Raw genomic sequence first — 18529 nt, forward strand, 5'->3', positions numbered from 1 at the left:
CGAGGTCCTGAGGACCATTGTCGTGCCATTTATCCGCCGCCATCACGTGTACAACAGCGTATTCCAGTTCCCGCCAATTCCCAGCAGCTTTGCACAGCCATTGAAGAGGAGTGGGACAACATTCCACAATCAACAGCCTATATGAGGAGATGTGTCACACTGCATGAGACAAATGGAGGTCTACTCACTGGTTCTGATCCATGCCCCTCTGTGTGACCAACAGATGCATATCTGTATTCCCAGTCAAGTGAAATCCTTAGATGAGTTTAATGAATTGATTTAAATATTAATATTTCCTTATATAAACCGTAACTGAATAAAATCTTTGAAATCGTTGCATGTTGCGTTCATATTTTTGTTCAGTGTATCGAGATTAGCTGGCTACTCACTATGTGTAACTTTTATTTAACTAGGCAAATCAGTTAAGAACAAATTCTTATTTACAATGACGGCCTACCCCGGGCCAAACCCGGACGACGCAGGGCCAATTGTGCGCCGCCCTATGGGACTTGTGATACTGCCAGGATTTGAACCAGGTACTGTAGTGGCGCCTCTTGCACTGAGATGCAGTGCCTTTGACCGCTGTGCCACTTGGGAGCAGTACAATTTTACAAGTCCTGAATTTATTCGATTTGTCCTAACTGTTTCAAATGCAGTCTATTAACCTTTTAATAATGCAAAGGCAATTTGTTCATATATTTTTCAAAATTATAGATAACGTGATATGATTTTTAGGCCATATCGCCAAGCCCTAGTTCGAATCCAAGCACCGACTAGGTAAAAAATCTGTCCATGTGCCCTTGAGCAAGGCACTTAACCCTAATTGCTCCTGTAAGTCGCTCTGGATAAGAGTGTCTGCTAGATTACTAAAATGTTACTGTAAAATGGGGGAATACTCTGACGAAATGATTAGGCGTAGACTGCCTTTTGGGCATGTGGTAAAATGGAATAGAACAGATTGAGGGAAAAAGATTGTAGGGGGATGAATACTGGGGGCGGAGACCAGAATAGGCATTGTTTACTTTGACACACTGTAGAGTACAAAATACACACTAAAATACAACATTGTCAGACAGCTTGCTGTGCCTGCCAAACCCCTGCTGGTGCAAACCCACATGTTTGTTTGTTTAGGTACATAGGCCTATAAAACAGCTCTTTCATAAGGTTATTAATATTATCATCAGGGAATGGAATGTGCATGCAAATGTTTTTCCTCTGTCAATCCTTTTTATCCACCTCTGAATCAAAATAAAAAACACCCTGTACCATTCAACGCCGATTCAAATGGGTTTTCATACGTTTTGACAAGACCTGGGATTCATCTGTGCCTCTGGTGCATCTTAGGAGGAGACGAACCAAGGAAGTTAGTGGATGAACTCAAAACGGCAGAGGCTCTGCTCTTCCGAAATAAACGTCAAACATTATTCTACAATCCAAGACACACTTCCAACCTCTGTCCTGGAATCAGTCAGGAGACGGGACTAATTCACAGCCACTGCAGGGGACAAAAGACTGGAAGAGCAGACAAGAGACAGCTACTGGCAGTCTCCCTCCCTCTAGCTGAAACTATCCCATGGTGCCATTGGAGCGCGGCTCTGTTGAGACATGCCAGTCCAGACTCCCCATACAAAGTCGCCCGTGCAGTACAAGACCCCAGCTCCTTTTATTAGTAGTCCAATATCATAGGCAAACCCCCAGGAGGCATAACGGCTTTACCGCCACTTCATATAGGAAGTAGGGGTCTGAAAGCCACTTGGAGGCCACCAAGAAAATTGGACAGAGACAATTCTAATCTAGAGCAAAGCACTAAAGGCTGTTGCTTTTATTGCTTTGCAGTTGATTTTCCTTTTTATTTTTCTAACCCGGAGTTAAACCCAATGCTTTGCCTGTCACAAGGCACCGTTTCAACAAGACAAGTCACACACGCGTACGTAACTAGGCAATAAAAAGCAAGGGAGTAAACACTGAACAGTATAACATTCTGGTTAAATCATAAAGGGTAATAGCTGCCAACTGGCCTAAAAAGGCTGATAAAAATAGCATCCTCTAATTTCGGTATTCTTTCTCATTACGAAGCAGGCTCAAAAAAAAAAAACACATGCGGAGTCTCCCATTAAAAGTTCATGTTGGCCAGCTCTCCCTCTATACATAATAAAATGACAGTTTGCACACACAAAGTGCTCCCACACTCTAGGGAGCTGTAAATCATTAAAACCACGTGTGTAGCAGAGAAAACAAAAGGTGGACCTGGCCAATCATATTCATAAAATATTGAGCTATAAATGATTCAGCCATTTAGTGGTAGCAGCTGTGAGGATGTGTGTCCTGCTTGTCTGAATAATACTAGCGGAGAACACAGTGCCTGGCAGGATTCAAGACTGCACTGTCCCTAGGGAGTGTCAATTCTCATTCACTCTCTGTAAGGCCAACAACTGCTGCAGGTGACTGAATGAAACAGAAGAGGAAGTATATTCACTATGGAAACAGGGACATTCTCTGAAGTGTGTGTGTGTGTGTACACACACACACACACACACACACACACACGTCAGTGTACCATTGCATACACTAGTGAGAGAAAACAGTAATCACTAAGTTTCTTTTAGAAGGACTGACCTCTGCTTTAATGCAATGGATCCAGAGGTCAGTACAATGCTGATGTGGCTGTTCCAGCCCTAGTGAGTCACTGGGCATGCAGCGGTGCTGAGAAATGTGCAATCAGCGCAAATCACTGGAATCACTCGAGCCTGGCGCAACCTTGGGAGCGCTCCTGAAATCTTCAAATATCAGAAGACAAAAAAACAGTGACATTAGAAATGCAGATATGCTGCGTGCTTTGGCCATTGTTCAGTAACACTTCTTTCCAAACCAAGCAACGGTCTTTTAGATCGTTCTGCCAAAGCACGACTGATTATATGGGTTTTGCTTCATCATTTATTTTACAAGTCGCTTATAGGTAGTAATAGAGGCAGGCTCAGACCAGGATTACATTTTTCATCAGTATCCAACTCATTCACAGGACACATTCCACACTTACCACAAAGGGATGTGTAATGAGTGTATACAGTGTATGACTGAATAAATGGCAGAAATAGACTCAACCTTCAGAGGAGAGCTTGAAATAAGGAATGTTTTAAGAAGAAATACTGTGACCACTTGTTTGCCTGGATGTCAGAGGTTAGAACACCATCAGCCCGTGATGCCAAAAACACGGCACAATAGTAGAGCCCTGTTCACCATATCTGGAACAGTGTGTCCAAAGGTTTGCTGGGAAATCACAGGCAAGGACAGCCAATGGCGCTGACGCAAGAACGACAGCGTGGGAGGAGGTGGTGAAAATGAGTGAAAAGAGGAAGAGACAGGGCGAGAGTGAGAGCGCCTGGGAAAGGAGTCAAGAATGTCCTGGCATGAGCTCGGAGGACTGTCATGACGAGTGTGACTGCAGATGATCCTCAGCTATAAAGGACAACGCCAGAGCCACTAGAAAATAAGCATCTGACCACATTACACGAGAACCCCTAATCAGATCCACCAGAAAATAAGCGTCTGACCAAATTACACGAGAATCCCTAATGCAAAAAGTTAGTCAAAAACAAGAATGCCATTAAAATTAAGGTGTTAGAGAGTATTTCTTCTTCCTGAATAAAGATAGCAACTTTCCTTTCCACTACAGCCCATGATAAGGGGTGAATGATAAGCAGTGGAGGATATAGGCAAAGAAGTAGGTCTAGTGGCAGCCAAAATGAGAGGCCTGTCGTGCAGGCCAGAGAGGCCTATAGCCTAATGAGCCAGGCCAGTCAGAAGCTCTGTAATGAGGCTACGCTCCTCATCCCGGTGTTGCCGCCACTACTCCAGTAGCAGCTGGCCACACAGGCAGTCACACCTGGAAAATCCCAGGGTGCAGGGAGTTAAGCCCCAGCCAGCAGAGCTGGTAGCAGTGGGAGGCAGGCACAGAGAGATAGCCTGTTTGGTGTCTACACACAAGGTTCGGTTTGCTCAGCTAGGCAAAATGAACGTCCCTTAAAAGACCTTCCCTTGAAAAACGAGAAAAAAAAGCAGCAAGAGTACCGTTTTGCCCCCCTTGAGAAGCTGTAGCCAGTATACCCTTAGATTCATTCTGACTAAGACAAGAAATCTGTAATTAATTGACGTAATTCACATGAAAACGAGTCACCACTCGTTGAACGACAAACAATTAATTGAAGAATCCCTACTGTTGACCAATCACTGTCGAAGGGTTTTGCCTCAAAAAAATAATAAATGTGCATGCACGAACAGCCAAAAAAATCCTTGGTGAAGACCAATATGAACAAAATATATGCTAACTGTTCCGAACTCTTCGGATAGGACGACTAGCTAGCTAAGGCCTGCAAGACTTCGTACGGTTTCCCAGCCTCTGACTGAGACACAGCCAGCCAGGTCTAACAAAGGAAAGTAAGCAACAGGAATAAGTGAGGAAAGGAAGGTTTGATGGAGTGGGTATGGAGGGAGGGGAGAGGCGTTTTGAATGGTTGTATGCCATTGTAAAAATACCGCAGCAGGCTGTCACGGGCAACAATTCATTTTAAATACTCACAAAATGTGCAAAACACCTAGATAAATCATTCAATTTAAAACTGGATATACCGGGAACCATAAGATTAAGAGAGAAAGTGGGTGTTTGTGTTGGAGGACACAAAGGGGACTGTGCGACTTCTCCCAAGGTTACTTTTCAAACTGTTTAATGTCGTCTTGAGGGATGGGTGTGTAGCCGAGATCAGTTATTCTTACCAGTAAATATATCCTTTGGCAATGGAGGAGAAATCAACTAAAAATACTATGGCCTCAATTGTTTTTACTTTGAGTTAGAGTTATAAAACCCTAAAAAAAAATTATATATATATATATATATATATATATGCTTATTAAAAGCTCAGTGGTAGCCAAAGATCAACTGAATTGTTTGGTGTGACCTACCAAGCATGCATCTGACATGTCAAGATGATTGGTTTCAATAATGCCTCAAATGTACCCTAATCAATTCACTGTCACTCAGTGCCATTCATCCCCATTTCAAAAACATTTGAACAATTAACACTGAATGTACTTATGTTGAATGATACTAATTAGGTTAGATGACTTTTTAAGAGAGCTGGAGTGTGCACGTAACAGTCCACCGCCTCTTCTCTGAAGCAATGACCTTTCACTTAGACATCTGAACAGGTTATAATGAGGAAACAAGTAACTTCATTAACTTCCACTAATCGCTGAGAAGCATTTAAGATGTGAACGAGGTAGGGAGGGAGCTAACAGATAAAATAAAGAGCACGGAGAAAACTAAATGGCTGGTTAAGTAAGTGATGGCCAAACATCTAGCGTATAGACTGTCTAAAATAAGCTTTGGAGGAATCCAAAATGTACTCCAACTTGTCACAATTCAAAACCCACTTCAAAATATTTTTGGGGCAAATAAAATCTTTAAAAAATCTAAATCCTCACCATTTGTTCTACTCAATCATTTAAAGAGACGATTTGTCTTGAACTGCCGGCAAACACACACTACAGTGCAGGTTGTTTATATCCACCTCTGTCTGAGACCAAATGGAAAGTATGTGGCGGGTCACAGATAATTGGAAACGGCCAACTAAACAAACAGAAAGAGAGTCCTGACAGGATGGCAATGGGAGCATGTGGCTGAAGGGTAAATTTGCATAAGAACCGCATGGTGCTGCTTTCTGAAGTGCATTCCACCAAAACGGGGGCACTGAAGGACAGCTCGCACCACACGGCTACGGGTTTCAGAGATCAGCCTCCCTTTCACCAGCCCCCTGGCTCTTCCCCCTCCACACACACACACAAACAGATCAACCATTGTCTGCTGAGCTCCCTGGTAAATGGTATGGACTATCGTGTGTTCACGTCACTTCCAAGCACTAGCAGCAGCTTTCTGGATACTCAGCAGCAGGGATAATGAACAGTCACGCAGTAGCCGGGCTGGCTCGGATTCAGCTCAAATCCACTGCCCCAGACATTCCGGTTCCGCTGTGTCCAGAGGATGATTCATATCTCAGCTACAAATCAGTCAAGTTTTATTACCAGTTCCAACCCATGATGGTGAGTGTCAGGTTTATTGCAAAGCCAGCCCCCACAGACGTGGGTTTTTTTGCAACAAATTTTCTTCAATAATAAAAAAAGAAAAGTTGAGGTGGCATCATGGTGAAGAGCACAGGCTCCCGGCACAGCTCTCCTTACTAACATACAAGTGCAACACAGATTTAATTTCCACATATTGGTGAACCATTTTATTTTACAAGCTCCAACATCTCTATTCAATCTCACTCTCTGATCCATCAGCAGCCAATACTCAAAAGTGTAATCTTGCCACAAATCCTAACGTCTCTTTTCTAATTGACAAAACCCAAAGAGAGCTCTATATTACCAAACCACACTCATCCTGATTAAAAAAAATAAAATAAAACTCCTTTCTCTCGAAGCTGGATTTATCCCTCTCTAAACTACCATGCCAAGCTCATCAATCCACCACTACACACACACAAACCTCATGAGTGTGTGTGCCTACCACGTGGGCCCCAGAGTGAGGAGAACTTTCTGGGACTGGTGGCAGAGGCTCCCCCTCAGGGGAGACAACGAGCGGTGCGGATAGGCCTAGCTCTTTCGGCTGCTGAACCAGTGTAGTAGTAGTCTCCCTTCCCTGGAGCAGACAGAACAACAGAAGAGTGCTTGCTGTCCACACTGCAGTTGTTCAGCCATACAAGTTTGCTGTAATATTTTAACAAGGTCCACTTTTTTTTATTTTTCTTCTCTCTGCTCGCACTTCTCAAAAAAAATGAAATCCCGTTCAACATTTAAGAGGATATTTTACCCAAATTACAAAATGACATATTGGTATGACAGGAATGCCTGCTTTAGTTCAGTTTCCCTGGCACCGTCTCCAAATGCTTACGTTTGAGCATTTGTGGCACAAATCCCATTCAAGTCATGGTACCGATATTAGCATTTTCGTGCATCATGTTCAAATCATCTATAAATGACAGATTCAGAATCAATGAGATACTTTCGGATGATTTGGACAAGATGCACAAAAAAATGCTAAATATCAGTACCATGATGAATGGGATTTGTGCCACAAACGCTAAAACATTTGCATTTGGAAATAGTGCCAGGGACATAGGGTAAGTAAACCAGCGAATAATTTTGTAATTTGTGTGAACTATTCCTTTAATAAAATGCAGATTGCCTTAGCCTAGTTATCCAGCTGAAATCACACGCTCTCAGCTACGTCAGTCAGCACACCACATGGAGTGTGCATTATAGGTCTTCACTGGTCCCCAAAATTTGACCTTCGGTAAACAAATCCAAAAGAGCATTCAGGTCGCGCTGAACGTTGGACGAAAAGTTCAAAAAGGGCCGTTACAGCCCGTAGAAACATGTCAAACTAAATATGGAATCAATCTTTAGGATGTTTTTAACATAAAAGTTCATTAATGTTCCAACCGGACAATTCCTTTGTCTGTACAAATGAAGTGGAACGTAGCTACCTTTCACGTGAGCGCGCCAGACAGAGGCTGTGGCACTCTGCCAGACCACTCACTCAAAGAGCTCTTATGAGCCCCTCCTTTAGAGTAGAATCCTCAAAACAGGTTCTAAATACTGTTGACATCTAGTGGAAGCCTTGGGAAGTGAAACATAACTAATATCCCACGACATCTTCAATGGGGGCTGAGTTGAAAAACTACAAACCTCAGATTTCCCGCTTCCTGGTTGGATTTTTTTTCAGTTTTTTTCCTGCCATATGGGTTCTAGTATACTCACAGACATCATTCAAACAGTTTTAGAAACTTCAGTGTTTTCTATCCACATTTACTGATTATATGCATATTCTAGCTTTTACGGCTGAGTTGCAAGTGGCTTAATTTGGGCATGTTTTTCATCCAAGCTACCCAAAACTGCCCCCTACCCCAAAGAAGTTAACCAGAACTGATAAAGCCGGAGAGGAGGTCCGCTCTAGCAGGCATGGAGGAGCCGTACTTTGAGCGAGTGACACAGGGAGGAGGCAGCAAGAGAGAGCAACCAACCAACCAAGACTCACGTTACTGTAGATTAATAGCTGCCATAGCTGGGTTATTTATCATCAAATATGATTGTAGTACCAGTCTTGACTGCTAGTTAAGCTATCTAATGTTAGCTAGCTAGACTGAGGCTGCAGTGCAAGCGCTTTCTAATCCTACATATAACTCTTCATAATACTAGGTAGCACCCTACCTGTTGGTTATTTTAGTTCTGTCATTTTAATTCAATTTTACATTGACTAAGTATCTATTTTTTTGCCACACACAGAGCAAGGCTCTGACTGTATCCTATTGCCGCTTTGATGACTCACGATTGGCCAACAACAAGCTACACTCTCGTGAAAAGCAAGAGCAGCAGCATAAATTATGCAATTTCTCTCTCTCTCTACAGCAGCGTTTGGGTCTGTACAGGCCCTTTCCGGTTAAGTCAGTGAAAATGTACACATATCCGAGACAATCATATCAGATCCAACCCAGACCCGTGATATTAATTAAAATTCTGGATCGGGTCTCGGGTACAGGTGGAGCCGTGAAAACATCGGTGTGCATCCCATCCATGTTATAACAGCTTCAGTAAACTAACTGTTATCAGTGTAGTGGGGGAGGCTGGGTTTGTCTTTTCCCAAGCATCAATTCCAGGGAAATATCACTCATTATGAACAGAGATGTTTTGCTATACAGACAATGGCATTCTGGTTAGACCACAATTCAAGTAACGTTCTCTACAAAAGACACATTTGTACCACAAGTCAAGAAACACAAAGACAGTGTGGCTACAAACCAGAAGCAGGGAACACATTTGACTGCGTGGAAGTTTCACTACACTATATTTCTGATGAATGATTGGCCAACAAATACATTAACCACTAGTAGTCTTCTCATAAAACACTGGCAGCCCACTGGTGTGTGGGTAAGTCTCAATGGAAAAGCACCACTAGACTTCTGCTAGAGCTAGACTACTGCTCTCCCTACAGAGACAAGCATGATGGAATAAACGTCCCACGCAAATATTTTATAAGGAAAAATACAAAAAGCACTTAAATAGTTCATTTCAAGTTGACATAAGAACACAGTGAAAAACTGGGGCTACAATGAAAGCCTAATTAATTACCAGGCTTACGTTGGATAAAGCTTTCAAACTCTAGGTGGCATTCTGCAGTCTCCCTATAGTCTTTTCAGTCTCCTGAGGGGGATCAGTTTTGTCGTTCCCTTTTCACAACTGTCTTGGTGTGCTTGGACCATGTTAGTTTGTTGGTGATGTGGACACCAAGGAACTTGAAGCTCTCAACCTGCTCCACTGCAGCCCCGTCAATGAGAATGGGGGCGTGCTCGGTCCTCTTTTTCCTGTAGTCCGCAATCATCTCCTTTGTCTTGAGCACGTTGAGGGAGAGGTGTTGTCCTGGCACCACACAGCCAGATCTCTGACCTCCTCCCTATAGGCTGTCACGTCGTTGATCAGGCCTGCCACTGTTGTGTCATCGGCAAATTTAATGATGGTGTTGGAGTCGTGCCTGGCCGTGCAGTCATGAGTGAACAGGGAGTACAGGAGGGGACTGAGCACGCACCTCTGAGGGGCGCCTGTGTTGAGGATCAGCGTGGCAGATGGGTTGTTACCTACCCTTACGACCTGGGAGCTGCCCGTCAGGAAGTCCAGGATCCAGTTGCAGAGGGAGGCGTTTAGTCCCAAGGTCCTTAGCTTATTGACGAGCTTTGAGGGCACTATGGTATTGAACGCTGAGCTGTAGTCAATGAATAGCACTCTCACATAGGTGTTCCTTTTGTCCAGGTGGGAAAGGGCAGTGTGGAGTGCAATATAGATTGCATCATCTGTGGATCTGTTAGGGCGGTATACAAATTGGAGTGTGTCTAGGGTTTCTGGGAAAATGCTGATGATGTGAGCCATGACCAGCCTTTCAAAGCACTCCATGGCTCCAGATGTGAGTGCTACAGGTCGGTAGTGATTTAGGCAGGTTACCTTAGTGATCTTGGGCACAGGCACTATAGTGGTCTGCTTAAAACATGTTGGTATTACAGACTCGGACAGGTGTTTGGAGCATGCTAGATAGCTAATTAGCACAGGTGGTCGCATCTTGTCTTCCGTAAACAGGCACTGTAACATGGAGATATGGCCAAGGGGGAACACTAGTCCTAACAAGGTGTGTATCAATTTAAAACATTTAAATTATTATTGTTATTGACTCTTGTGTAATGTAATGGAACTGAGAGTCATGATCAAGGGCTGTTGGATACTGTCTCCACCATTGGCTAAAACAATGGCAATTTCTGAAGTTACTGACCACTGTAAAATGCGTTTTAAAACATCAGTAATACGATTTGAAGTGTCCTCATTCCAATTACAGGGACTCAAAAGAATCCTGTATTGTTATTTTTCGTCACTACCTCCCCGAGTCGGGAGTGGATCATTTGCATGCCTACTGCCTTCCTTGGATGTGGTAGCCGTTTCTCAGGCAGCCTCTCCGGAATCGAACACTGATTCCCAGCTAGCCCTGGTCACCATGGTAGGCACAGAAACTACCATCAAAAGTTGATAGAGTAGACATTCGAATGACACGCCAGTGCTGAGAAGGATTACCAAAAGCGGGTGCGCATGTCCCCGAAGGTCAGCACTTAGCACTAGAACTGCCACAGTTGCAAGTAACAATGGAGTGATCAGTGGAACCATAACTGATTTAAATGAGCCATTCACGGATTCGCTGTACCGACCATGTGTACTTAGACTTGCATGGATTAATCTTTTTTTGTGAAAAGAATATGTCAGGATCAACCAGGTAGAGCATGAGGGAACAGTTTCTAAAAGAGGCACAGTTGATGAGGGCCCTTCCAGGATGGATCACGTATGCCAATTGGTCAGGAGTGAGACTGATAGACCATCCTCTCGGTGTGTCCTAATACAGAGAGTGAGAACCAGGAATGGAAGTACTACAGCCAGACCCCAATATCTGTCTGCACTATCACTACAGCCAGGTAAAATAACTAGACCCTCCCCAGACGGCAGAGACAGACCCAGAGGACGCTGAAACAATGTTCACCTGCTGAGTGAGAATCCAGGCGTGGGAGAATGAATACATAAAATTTCCCCCCCGAACCACTTAAAATGATAAAAATTGCAACAGAATACAAATAGGTCTAATGCAAATAAGTGTTACTTCATGAACAATACGTTTAAAAAGGTCATTATAGAAGTTTATTAACGGGCTAAGTCCACTGGAGTGACACCATCTTCATATCACACTAACATGCTGACCACACCGCTCACGTCGCGTGCATGTTGCAAAAATAAATTTAGAAATCTGTGTAATTCAATTATTATACCCACACTGCTCAGGCGCGCGTCAATGAGCATCTGCGTTGCCACGGGCTAAGTCCTTTCTATTTCTGGCGCAGATCGCGCTGCAAGTCCTGCCTCTCCCATCTCCTCATTGGTTTATAGAAGCAGGTACCCACGTGCCATCTCATTGGTTATACCCACGTGGCTGATTGAAAGACGAACTGTGTTGCTGCTCAGTGTAGTAATGCTATGAAAGTTTACATGCCAATCACCATGTTAGTTCAAAGATGAAAAAGCCTGGAAGGAGAGATGACTAGAAACGATTCGGTTGACCGTTTTATGTGTGGATTAATTGTCAGGAGTAGAGGACCTTGTGCATTTCAGGTAAAATAACAACTCAATGTTTATATCTCAGGACAAATTAGCTAGCAACAGCAGGCTAGCTAAATAGGACAAATTAGCTAGCAAGTGCATGCTAACTAGCTAAATTGCCATAAAGGTTTAATGCTTTTCGACCTGTCCCCAAATTAATGTCATTGGTTCAGAGTTTGTTTTGATATTTTAACCTGAGTGTCATGATTGCGTTTGGTGTAGGTGGACAAAATAAATGTATGGACGATGGCGCACGCACACAGCCGGTTTGGGTTCCGTGTAAGGGGGGATAAAGCTCTCACTGTTGGAAATCTCAGACTGTTGGTCCCATTTGGGCCTTGTTAACAGTAAGCCTAACATTTCACCACAACATGTTTTCATTGCTTTTTATACTTTAATTATACAAATTATTTCCATATATAAATTCAAAAGGCATCACATCAAAGGACTAAGAAACAGACCCCTTTTATGGCAGAGAAGTGCAATATTTTCAGAAATATTTCTGATGTAGAGCTTACAAATTTGTTCAAGACATGTGCTCCAGCCATTCCTTATTACAGAATCCTGCCCAGCACAATGGTGCCCAAATGCTGGTTCGTTGTTTAATCACTGAATTGTGTCACACTAAGTGGACATTGATTAAATATTGGCCCTAAAAGCAATCAGAACTATTTGGAAATATCATGAATAGACTGGGGGACTATTCTTTTATGAAATACATTTCTGTTACAAATAAAAGAGTAGGTGAAGGGAATATTATTCATTTTTGTCATTAATTTAATTTACTTAAGTTCAAAGTTTCACTACCTTACCTGGGAACAGTCACACCATTGAACAATTGCGTTTTCTTACAATGAACCAACCGTGACAAACACTGCATGAATTGACTCATGATTCAAGTTTTTTTTTTAAATAAATTAAATTAAAAGCTTTTAGTATTTGTATAACAATTTTGCCATTATGGATTAAAATGGGTGTCTAGTCAACTACCCATATCAAGTTGATTTCAACTTTTAAAGAAGGAATTGTCTCCCGACCTCGAATTTCATGAGGTTTTCTTGAAAGTGAAAAATGACAGGTGCTTAGATCAAACGATATGGACGAATCAGAGTTAGCAAATCTCAGGCCATATTACCTTAGCAATCGAGATAGTGATGCATTGACAGCATACTGGCATACTCATTATGCAGATTCGGTTGCAAAACGTTTCGTCAATCGTTTACATTACTAAGCAAACGAGAGTTTCTATTGAACAAATTCAAGTAGGTCCCTCCCCATTTCGTTCCGTTTACTGTTTGCCTTCGTTGGGTTTCTTACACCGTAAACGTTTTCTGATGCAAGACGTAATGAATCCACCTCTAACTCAGTGCCATCAATATCAGTCAACGGTGGATTTATCGGTCAGATCAAATCATAAAAACATTGAGTAGGCTTTAAATACAAACGGGCACCTCTGTCGATACTTACTCACACGACATAGCCTGCGGCAATGTCCGACTCAATGATTTACAGTCGATGCAAATGACTTAGCCAGTTAAAACAAATGCAAAATATCTCCGATATCGATGTTAACAATTTAGCTAAAAATAATCAAAAATAAGCCATCGATTTGATGTCATGATTGACCGGTCACGCGATAACGAAAGTACACCCCCATTGAATTCGGTTCTGTGGCCCACTTCAAAAGGTATTGTATCGAATTTTGTTCACAAATAACACATCTACAAACGTTTGCTTCTTTAGATTACTATAAATATAGACAGCTAAACTTAAATCTTACCTGTTTAATGTCTGCTGTTATAGTTACCCCAAATAATACAATAAAAAAAAATCAGTGTCAGAGGGCTGAGTCAGATCCGTAATAAACTTTATCCGCTCTTCTTAGGACGGACGCTGTCTGCAGTTTGGTCGCAAGGAAGGAAGCTCATGCGCTGTAATTATTCGATCACGTTGCGTAGACTAGACTCAAGAATGGCACTGATATAAGTGCCTAACCATTAAGCAATTACACAACCGATAACTAACGGTTTATTCTCTATAAAACCGAAATTCGGGTATAGTTGTTCCCGGCCAAAGTTGATCTCCTACCCTCTTCATTTATCGCCATCTTTACCCGCGGGGTACGCTGGGTAATCCTAGGAATCCCCACGCACTGCGCGTCCTGACGTTCATGATATTCTGGAAATGGGATGGCAGGTGGGCTCTTCCAACTTTGCACTAGCTGCAGCACTTCATAGGCCACTAGTTTCATGGTACACATAATATGAGTGAAGGTGCTATTTTTTATATCAATTGAAGTACATTCATTTAATAATAGGCAAAAGGGTTAGATGTTAAACGTTGATAACAAAGTGCCCAATAGTCTACTTCATGATGTCAATTAAATTAGGCCTACTGCCCAACATAGGCTATTTAAGCAATAAGGCCTGAGGGGGTGTGATATATGGCCAATATACATACCATGGCTAAGGGCTGTTCTTAAGCACGGCACAACAGAGTGCCTGGAAACAGCCCTTAGCCGTGGTGTATTGGCCATATACCACAAACCCCTGAGGTGCCTTATTGCGATTATAAACTGGTTACCAACTTCATTTAGAGCAGTAAAAAATACATGTTTTGTCACACTCATGGTTACTCTTTTTTTTGTATGGGCATTAGCACAATATACCTGATCACAATTATAGTTTCAAGATAGCAGCAATTAGAAAAAACGAAAAAGTAGATTTTGCTGATTTATTGGTGCATTGAACCATGTCCCTTGCTGTAGTTTAAAAACTCTGTAGATAATGCTGAAACAATGGCATCATATCTGAAATTCTCCATCTTTATGCATCTTCACCATTGATCCCAAGTGGAAGACAAAACAATAATTCATAATTGTATTCACTGGATAGGCAATCCCCAAATATTTCAAGTAATATCTGAAACGTAGGCTACTGCAAGAATCTTTGTTTTTTGGACAAAATGAGCCAGAACAAAGCATTGGGAGAAAAGAGGCTACCCAATTCTGATATTTTTTCCACTGATTGGTGTTTTGACCAATCACATCAGCCCTTTTCACACCAGATATTTTTCAGATCTGATCTGGTTGGTCAAAAGACCAATTAGTGAAAATAAGATCAGAATTGGGCTGCCATTGTAAACGCAGTGAGGGTCCTCTGGGCTCCCGATGTGTTACACATAGAGGCTGAGCAGCAGGTGGCAGTCTCAGATCCTAGTTGACACATTTGTGGCTCCATGAGCAAAGATGAGCACTCCTCAGAACAGAAAACCAGTTCAGCTAACTTCATCAATGATTGCTCATTCCAGGCGCCCTGCCATTTTTAAACTGAATCAATTATTACACAGGGGTTTGCAATGGTATAGGCTATATTTGGACAAATAAAAAGTGTTTTAAAATGTTTATTTTACTAGGCAAATCAGTTAAGAAGAAATTCTTACTTTCAATGACAGCCTATGAACAGTGGGTTAACTGCCTTGTTCAGGGGCAGAACAACAGATTTGTACCTTGTCAGCTCAGGGATTCGGTCTTGCAACCATTCATTTACTAGTCCAACGCTCTAACCACTAGGCTACCTGCCGCAGAATGATTAACCACTTTAGGATTATATACGATTAAAGTAGGTAAATTATATAAGGCACTTATGGTTGTCTCAGAAGTCATTGTTTAGAATCACTAGTTCTACATTTCAAACAATGTTGTCAACAGCACCTTGCCATACCCTCTAGTAAGACAATTAATTAACCTGCATTCATCTTTCAACAGCACAAAACAATGCTCCTGGAGTTGCATATCTCTCTATATTCTAATGTGCTGGTTGTTGTTTGGTTTCACCAGGTGAGGAGGCCCTTTCCTGTCAGGCCCAGCAGGAGGTTGCATACTAATGCTCTACCTGCCTGTTAGAAGTGCAGACAGCTGACCTGAGAACAGAAGGTAGAGAACACGTGTCACGCCATAGGTATCAGAGTCCACTGGCCCAGCACTTCAGCAAGCCTCACACCATGACGGGGAGCAGGCTGGTGAGTGAGTAATTTGCATTTTAGGTGGAGGAGCTAGAAAATGTTTGAATGAATTAAAAACAATGAGTCATCATGAATAATTTCCCCCAGCACATGAGAAAACCAGCAAACCAGATCGTTGTGATCAGTGTGTCTCCTCATCAAACAAAATCCTCTCAAATCTGCACAGGTAGGTGGGTGGTTGGGGGGGGGGGGGGGGGGGGGGGGGCAGCAGAGAGAAGCGGATTACTGTAGTTGAGATATTGTTTATTTAGGAATAATTAAGAGTCGCATGAAAAGGTAAGTGCTTTCAAAATACAATATGCAATTTCATGGTAGAACATGCCCAAAAACCTTTCACAAAGCTCTGTAGGCGTATTACTGAAAACATAAACTGCAAGGTCAAAACAAACTTTTGGTAACACGGCAGCCTGTAATTAATGGCAGTTTGGTATATCCGTTTTTTTGTGTTAAAAACAGCAGAGGAAACCATTGTACCATCACCCAGGCTTTGTTTTTACCGGTGGTGGAACAAGTACAGTTGTCATACTTGAGTAAAAGTAAAGATACCTTCATAAAAAATTACTTAAGTAAAAGTGAAAGTCAGCCAGTAAAATAATACTTGAGTAAAAGTCTAAAAGTATTTGGTTTTAAATATACTTCAGTATTATAGATAGCCAGGGGCACACTCAAACTCTCTGACATAATTTACAGATTAAGCATTTGTGTTAAGTGAGGCCACCAGATCAGAGGCAGTAGGGGTGACCAGGGATGTTCTCCTGATAATTGTGTGAATTGGACCGTTTTCCTGTCCTGCTAAGCATTCAAAATGTAACAAGTACTTTTGAGTGTCAGCGAAAATGTATCTTTAGGAATGTGGTGAAGTAAAAGTAGTACTTTAAAGTATTTTTACGTAAGTACTTTAAACCACAGATTTTTACTACAACAACCTTTTAGATACATTGAGGATGTAACCATATTACGTGTAAATACACTAAGCTGCTAAAATGGGAAGTTATGTTTTTAAAATATTTTTCTTTATGTTTAAAAGAGAATACAATTTTAATCAAACTAGACCAAACCTAAACTAGAATCCATTCCACTATAGGCAATTATGGTTATTTGTGTTAACTAGAAAGGAAGGGTTATATTAGTGTGCCACACATAAAATAATAAACATATTTTGATTCTAATGTTCTCATATGAAGAGGCAGCATGAACCTTGAGAGAGTCACCGTTTCCCCTTTTCACACCAGCAGGTTCAGCCCCCGGCTATGTTTGTTTTCCTTGGTTGGAAAACACTCTGGCTTGCTGGAAAACCCATTCGTGGCACAGCGGGAAAATCTGCTCCTCTTCCGCTGTAGTGTAGTGTGACAGAGCTTCATGTCACTAATGTGGGTAAGGCAGAGTGACAGAGCCTGCCAGATCCTTTCCCCTGTTGTCTTCTGATGGAGTGGCATTATGGTTTACAAAACCCACATGCCTGTTCCGCTCAAGTGGTGGCAAGGCCACTAAACAACTATTTACAATTCTCAACATTTGAAGTGTTACAAATTGTTATTCACCGACATAAACAATGACTGATTGGCTATATAGCTTGTTGAATGGAGGTTTCAGAGCTCTCAGACATTACATTTCACAGAAGAGGGATTGAATGTAACCCCTGTGTCACTCCTGGACATCTCTAATAGGATTAAATTGAGACAACAGTCACATGCAGCCTTCAAATAAATGAGAGGAAATTCACTATATTATCTCTATATCTAGCATTACCAGACATAACCACAAGGGGAGGATAAGTAGCAGAAATTCCTCTCCTAATTGTCGATTAGCATGGGGGATGTCTCATAGGGATTTTTAAGGTCTATGTCCCTAGAGGAAAATGTGTGATAGCAGTACAGCAGCTGGAGCTTTCTCCGGTTATCACTCATTCTTTCATACCTCCATCCCATTCATTTTTCCCATAGGGATTTGACCCTATTACAAACACTGTGAGTATATAAGTTATTGCACACGTATACCATTTAACCATGTGTCATTGGAAAGCTTAGATTCACACCTATCCATCAGACACATTTTCGGAATGTTCAGATGGACAGTACTTTGATTTTTGACCTCTAGGGTACATTTCAGAATTACCTGTATAAATTGCTTTAAAAAGGCAATCCTGTTACATTTTAAACTTTGTTTGACATGTGATGCTGAAAGCTCATGAAATTACCTTTCAAATTATATATCATATACAGTAACCAACTTTGAAAGCATCAACTACAACTATTGTTTAAAAATACCCCATATTCTGCCATTGACATTAGGATGTTGGAAGCTTAGCCATATGTTTTTGGATTGTAACTTTTGTGACAGAGGCACCACATTTCACACAAACAGTTAAAACAGGTTTAAAAAATTGTTTTGTAGATACAGGGCCATCGCAGGATTCAAGCATTAACCACACAAAAGCCTTTTTCCAATATTGCCAACTTATTGGATGAATTTTGCATGACCATAACTGTATAAAATATAGTAGTATGCCCAATAATATAGTAAAATGTTCATAGTGATGTAGAATACACAACCAAATGAGCCAGGAGTGCCAGATATACAAAGATGTTAAATTATTCACACAAATGTGGTAAGAATGTGCACAAAAAGCTGTCCGAATCGCTGATTTCTGATTTCTGTTGTGATCCTTAATTGAAATATTTAATATTCAAACATTTACAATTTATTTACACATGTAAATAGTCATGAATTTAAGCTGATTAAAACGACATACAATGTTATCCTATTAACTGTTTTC

At 41.6% G+C, this 18529-nt stretch overlaps 2 protein-coding genes across 9 annotated transcripts in view; one reads left to right on the top strand and one right to left on the bottom strand.

The window, feature by feature from the left end:
- tjap1 (tight junction associated protein 1 (peripheral)) overlaps positions 1 to 13876 on the bottom strand; it is a 76896-nt gene extending 63020 nt beyond the window's left edge. For 2 of the 5 annotated variants that reach the window (XM_036983185.1, XM_036983179.1), the window contains exon 1: positions 13511 to 13875. The gene's annotated coding sequence lies outside the window, so the exon portion shown is untranslated. Of the gene's footprint in view, positions 1 to 2616; positions 2778 to 13510 lie in introns of all 5 variants that reach the window. The other 3 variants (XM_036983173.1, XM_036983168.1, XM_036983163.1) reach the window with 3 other exon arrangements.
- Positions 13877 to 15581: 1705 nt separating this feature from the next.
- The window catches only part of dlk2 (delta-like 2 homolog (Drosophila)), a 68655-nt gene continuing 65707 nt past the window's right edge, over positions 15582 to 18529 (top strand). For 3 of the 4 annotated variants that reach the window (XM_036983196.1, XM_036983187.1, XM_036983202.1), the window contains exons 1-2: positions 15582 to 15750; positions 15841 to 15919. The gene's annotated coding sequence lies outside the window, so the exon portion shown is untranslated. The other variant, XM_036983191.1, reaches the window with a different exon arrangement.

The sequence above is a fragment of the Oncorhynchus mykiss genome, chromosome 1, assembly GCF_013265735.2.
Source record: "Oncorhynchus mykiss isolate Arlee chromosome 1, USDA_OmykA_1.1, whole genome shotgun sequence".
NCBI lineage: Eukaryota > Metazoa > Chordata > Actinopteri > Salmoniformes > Salmonidae > Oncorhynchus > Oncorhynchus mykiss.